Source organism: Lathyrus oleraceus, chromosome 2, assembly GCF_024323335.1.
Source record: "Lathyrus oleraceus cultivar Zhongwan6 chromosome 2, CAAS_Psat_ZW6_1.0, whole genome shotgun sequence".
Lineage (NCBI taxonomy): Eukaryota > Viridiplantae > Streptophyta > Magnoliopsida > Fabales > Fabaceae > Lathyrus > Lathyrus oleraceus.
Window position 1 is genome coordinate 205,292,302 of NC_066580.1, and position 7,018 is coordinate 205,299,319.

The following is a 7,018-nucleotide window of genomic DNA, read 5'->3' on the forward strand; positions in this document are numbered from 1 at the left end:
TAGCAGCAACTTCTTCAGCTTGATCGGCGTGGATGAAACCTCCACTCTTGAACAGACCTTTGTCGTTGAAGACCCCTGACGAATAGCCAATGTCAGCCCGGGACTTGTTATCTTCAAGCTCGATCATCTTTCCTAAACCAGCAACTGCACCCCATTCAATGGCCAGCTTCGCATCTCGATAGGAAGCAAATGAAAGAGACCTCTTCTCAATAGGCTCTGCTATAGATAAAGCTTGGAAAGGCGTTCCAACTTCATCCTCAGCATCAATGTATGAGAAGGAAGACAAGTGGCTAACCAGGAATAAATCCATCAAAAGCACTCAGTCTGGCAAATTCCTCTTTGAGTTCACAATTCTCTTGCTCTAGATGATCCATCAATCTGGAAGAATTGGCTCTGGTGTAGTACCGGTGAGTCAGCTTGTCTTCAAAGTAAATGAAGAGCAACAGAATCAGATCACAGGACCAGAGGCTGAGAACAACACCTACTTATGCAAATGATGCATGCAATGCTTGTGCATATGATTTGTTTTTATTTCAAAGTAACTCTAGGGTTTTATTTGTAAACTTTGAAATATTAATCATTTTATTGCATATGGAAATATCTCATTGAATAATTCTTTGTCTTTCCATGTCTGAAATTTTTTGCAAAGAAACCCCATAAGTTCCTTGAATTTTTTTTTTCTCATTTTTTGATGATATGGATGCAGATGAATGCATGAATGCATGAATGCAACAATCACACTCAAGGATCAAGCAATACACACCAGACAAAGGTCATGGGATGGTTCATATTATCCTTAATATCAATCATCCATTTTGGTGGACTATGGTTTACACCTTATCAACACCCAAGTTCCATTGATATTAACGATATATGAACGGTTCAACCATCCTTAATATCAATCATCCATTTTGGTGGATTATGGTTTACACCTTATCAACACCCAAGTTCCATTGATATTAAGGAGGTGTGAACGGATCAACCATGAATCACGGGTTTGTTGTGAGTCACGAGCATGGAGTCTCGGTTAAGAACCACCCAAAGGGAGTGTACTATGGTTTAAACCTGCCGAACATGTTCTACAAGAGGTTCCCATAGTCATCATCCCATCTTTCGAATATTATCGGAGGAACGAATACTCGTATTCCAAAAATATTCTCAAAAGAGACTCTTATGAGTGTAGTATCGCGTAACAATCACATCAAATCTGACATTTGAACGACCTCCGCACTACGTCCTAAAAAAATAGGCCAAGATGGGCTTGGTAAACTAAGGTCCTCGGCTTCTACGGCACATATTGAAAGAATAATGCCTAACCACAAATAACTTGTGTGACATTATTAATCCAACATGACCTCCACCAAGTGAATGGACTCGCAAGTCAACTTGCTAAGGAATAACTCCACACAAGTCGACGAGACTATGCCATTCTCCTATCATAAGGTGCACTCGAGTTCGGGTATAGAACTCATCTCACAGAGATCACCAAGCAAGCAAGCAATTGATATATCAAGCAATTCAAACATTACAATCAATACAGTAATCCCAAATTGCACAAAAATATGTCATATAACAATAAACAACAAAGTGTGAAAAGTAGGCAAACCCACTAGGAAAATTGTATCCCCAGCAGAGTCGCCACTTTTCTGTAGCGGTGTATTCGTCACTTTATGATTTATTGACTAAATCAAAAGCAAAGTATACAAAGATAGAGTCACCACCGCACTTCTATTTATCCAAAGGAATGGCTAGAAAACGAACAAAAGCGTAAGAAGTTTTACACAAAGAAAACTAATAAAAGGTTAGAGATCTGGGTAAGGGGGTAATTATGTTGTGGGAAGGTGTTAGGCACCCACAACATCCTAGGTACTCCTAGGGAACCTCTTTTCAAAACTTGTTGTATCATTATTGTTTATGAAATATTTATTGTGCAAACATTGATTGAAGAGATGAGAAAAGAATATACAATTTTTATTATTTTTGTGTTTGGATGGATGAAACCCATTGCCTACGTACCTTTTCATGAAAGATAAGGATCAAAACGCCGTAGTTCGGCTAAAAGATTTCCAAAAAATAAATGGATTGACTTTAAACAAAAGCCCTAAGGTCTTTCATTATCCACGGGAGAAAACTCAACCTATACAACCACAAGTCCACCATGTGAGAACAACTTCAACTTGCTAGTGAGGGACCATGCCCTATAATAAGCAAGGAAGTCTTACAATTCAATCACTAAGGACAAAAGGTGAGATTCACATCAACCACTAAGATAATTGAGATCTATGGCTAATGTATGAAAACTTGATTAAAGAATGGACAAAGCCACAAAACAATTGAATGAGTGGAATTAGTCAATTAGACTTATTCACAAAAAGAAGTCAAAGTATGATATTAGATTCAATTCAGAAGAAGTATTGTGAAAATGAAGTTTGAAAATCAGAGGCTTAAGGCCTAGGTTTCTAGTTTTGAAAACAAGTGAGAATGTTTGCACAAAGTTTCTGGTTTGAGTTAAGGATGAAAATAAGGTTCAAGGTTAAGCACAAAAGAGGTGAGGGTTAAGGGATACAACCACAAAATTAGGAGTTGCTTTCTCAAGATCATAGAAATGATCCAAGGAAGTTCCTTTGGAATAAGGCAACACAAAGCAGTAAGCAAGTAAAACATGGTATCAGAGATAGCCAAAATAAATGGAAACCAGATGCCAATCAATGGACTTATACCAGACTCACAAAACAAAAATGGATACCAGATGCCAACCAATGGACTTATACTAGCCTCACAAAACAAAGATAACATGGAAACCAGGTGCCAATCAATGGACTTACACTAGCCTCACAAAACAAAGATGGATACCAGATGCCAATCTATGGACTTACACTAGTCTCACAAAGCAAAGAAAACAAATGCAATAAGCACGAGGAAACAAGTTTCCAATATATGGTCTTACACTCGACTCCAAGGAAATGGAATGCCAATCAATGGTCTTAGTTCCAACTCCTACCAGATCACAGGAAACAAATGCCAATAGCTGGACTTACAATTGACTCCTCAATGGACAAAACAAAATGTCACAAAGTATGAACAATGATCATGAAATGATATACAATTAATGAAAACAAAATGCACAGAGGCACACACAAACAATTATGCCCAGATGAACAAACAAGCACACATGCAGTCAATTATCACACACTATACACAACCAATGGGCTCAAGCAAGGTTGGGCTTTAGTCAAGGGGTCATATCGACCTTGACAAACAAGCCAAATACTGGAATGGGTAGTCAGGCTCTTAACCTCTAACATTGAGAGTTAGGGTGAGCAGACGAAATGGAGATGAGGGTTATGCCTCATAGCTCTTAACCCGAGCCTGGGTGAGCTTTAAATCAATAGAAGGTGTGGGAGTCCAGAATGGGGAACTCTATTCCACAATGACATGACTCTATGTACAAGATTTTTCGGTTTTTATTCAAAGTGCATCAACACATGGTGTGAGCAAGATGAATGACACAACTGCATAGCAGGGGATGGATTACATATCCCTTGTATCTGCCAATTGCTTCTTAAGAGGACTTAACCTGTTTGGCACAAAATTAAACAAGCAAAAACATGGCCTCTTAAGGAGGGCTTCAGACAGGTGCCTGCCAATAACAGCAGGTCTTCCAGACTACATGAAGATCAAGGAAAATACCTAAGTGGTATGCCAACCACAAGCAAAGCAAAGCAACTCAAATAATGAGTTAAGGCGGCTAAAGTACCTGTAAGAAAAGCTAAAACAGTCAATATTTATGTTCAGACAAACTAAACAAACAACAACAGTCAGACAACCAATTATCAGACAACAATGGTGCAAGGCATAAGGTGCAAGCAAACTAAATTGATTCACCATCCCCAAGACCTACAAAACAGCAAGGTTAATCAACCAAAAAAGTTGGTATCTCAAGTGATGAGATCATATCAACCAATGTGGCTAATTGCTTGAAAACCTGAAATGCACAACCCAAAAAGTGAGTCCAAACCCCTAGGGCAAAGCCTAGGGTCAAAAGTGAAGAAAAAATTCAAAAGAGAAGCTAAAACTCAACATGCATCATCTTTAAACAATCATGAACATGTCCTAAAAAGGACCAAATCAAAATCAACAAGCAAATTCAATTCATGAGCATGAGAAGGCAAGGCAAGCAAAAGGTGCATATAATTGATCATCAAGAAGGAAAATTTCACATCAAAATAGAAATGATTCAAATGATTCTGGAAAATTTTATGAGCATTCAACATATCACACACAATCAACATACAAAAAATCAGAATCATCAGAATTCAAATGACATGGATACAAAAATGCACAAGCTAGGCATCCTATTGTGTGACACAAATTGTCACACCTAAAGTACATGTGTCCCAAACAGAGAAGGAAATAGAAAAAAATGCCAAATAAAATCACACAAATCCATCAACATGTTAGGAATCATCATGCAAAATTTCATGGCCATTGGATCAATATCAAGCATTTCACAATGGAAAGAACAAGGCATTCTGACAAAAGCACACATGTTTACATAGTCTAACACAATTCAAAATCCAGCCAGGCACAATTCCAGAAATTTGCATCAAAAAATAGAAGACAATCACATGATCATGTAGCAAAAAACCAGGAATTAATTGGATCATTTTTCAATTTATTATGCATTTTTGAAGTTGGCAAAAAAAATTGAAATGAAAATGAACATAGCATATGGAAATTGGAGGGAAAGGCATAAATGATGATTAATTTGAAAATGTGATGCACGCTGGGATCGAACCTGGTACAAATTCAAATAAAGCGCGCTGAAGAAAATAATATCCAAAAACGTCACAGCATAGAATCGAAGTGAGGTATATGGATCAAACGTGTCCTGTAGCATGTTCTTCATCAAGAACCCTAGCGCCATCCCAGATTTGAACCAGACGGACACAAAATGGACGCTAGGCGGACGCTACATCGTCTTCCTCGCGAAGACGATGATGAACAGTACGAAGCTCAAAATATTTTTTCAGATTTTTGAAATTCTTACATCATTAGAACGCTCTTGCAATGGAGATTACAGATCAACTATTATTTAACATCAATTCATCACCAACAGAGGGAATCGAACGAAATAAGTTTGATGCACCAAACTTCAATCACACAATACTCACTCAATATTGCACCAAATCACACAAAATTCATATCAGATTGCTCAGCATGAGAGGCACTACAAGATCATACACATAAAACAGAGAATTAAAAGGATCGAAAATGTGACCTCTTGAAGAACAGTTCTTGAAAACGCACGATCCAAGGCCTTGTAAGCTGCAGCTATACTCCTGAAATAATGTCTTGAAGCTTTGAGCAGTAATTGAGGCTTGGCAAGTGCTAGATCCATCTCAATTCACCACTTCCATATTTGTGTTCTTGCTTGAATTATGCATGAATTCTGACCAAAATCAATGATCCAAGGCTTGATTCTCCATCTACTACACTCAATGATTCAGAATATGGAAGAAAAATGCAAGGTTATGTGAAGAAATTTCAAGTTTTGGTTGAGAGAAATATTTTGATGTGAGATGAAAACTAGATCTAAAAATGGTGAAATGATGAAGTTAATCTGAAATTCTGTTAGGTTTTAGTATTTATATGCTCTCTTAATCACATTGCTAATCCACACTTAATTTGGTTAATTGAAATTAGGAAAAATAAGGTGTTTGGCAAAAATTGAAAATTGGAGGTGCATGTCAAAATTCTCACGTGAACAGTGCCATGTACATGGTCAAAGTCACTCAAAATCATTTCATAAACCAAAATGCAATGGTATTTTGTCCATACAATGCCCCAATTTTAAATTTTTGAATTTCCCTCCAAAAAAGGCATGGAATAACAAATGATCAAATGATGAAAATTCATGCAAGGTGATGAATGATTTGGAAAGTTCATGTCATGAGAAGAAAAATGCAAGAAGAGCCACTCATTTTGGAGTTATGAATTAAAAGTTATGTCCATTTGAAGTTCGATGCACACTTGGCAATGATTTGACCATATCTCCTCAACCACACATCAGATGCTCATGATCTTGGACTTTTTGGAAATGGGAGAGAGAGATCTGCAACTCTCATGTTGGATGAAATTTCGTTTGAAGCCTCTTTGATGTTGGAAAGTTGAGTTGAATTTGGACCAAAAACTTTCCATTTTTGGAGCTTGAAATTATAGGTCACTTTCCATTTTGGGAAACTTTTGCTTTGACTTCAAATTCTTCAACATTGACATTTGACATGATGAATAAGCCTTGTTTGGACATGAATGGGATGAAGAATCTCAATTTCCACACTCAAAACCCACAGTTGACTTTCAGTTGACTGGCATTGGTCCTTAGATGACCCGAGAATGTTCTGATGAACCTGAGCTTCAACCACTTGGGGATTTTGCTCCAAAATGAACCTATAGCCCATATAAGCTCCATATAATGATCACATGATACTTATCTCAATCGAAATTTCATCTCTTGCACAAAGGCTTCACTTGAACTGCCTTGACCTGTTGACTGCTTAAGCTGCAAGTAACAAATGTTAATGACATATTTTTGTACATTTTTGGTTAGTGATTAAAAGAAAAGCAATGATACATAAATGCAAGCAATGCTTGGTAATCAAGAATCACTCTCAAGAAATATCCCACCCACAGGGAAGGAAGCAAGGTGTCCAATGATCCTTGAGGTTATGCAATGTTATGATATGATGCCATGAGGGATCTTAGGGACAAAATTGGGGTCTTACAACTGGTTGCAAACCTCAAGCCAAACCTAAATGCAGCCATAGTAAGAGCAGCCCTGAGATGTCACCTCATATGTCATAACATCAAAGGAGAAGACAGCAGAAAGGGAAACACCAAAGATGGGGATGCCATTAATGTGGGAAATTTTGTCACCTGAAGCCCTTCTCCTATAAGTTGTATGGTTCTCCTACCCATGTTCATCATCAAACTCACTATCAACCCAGACCTAAACAAC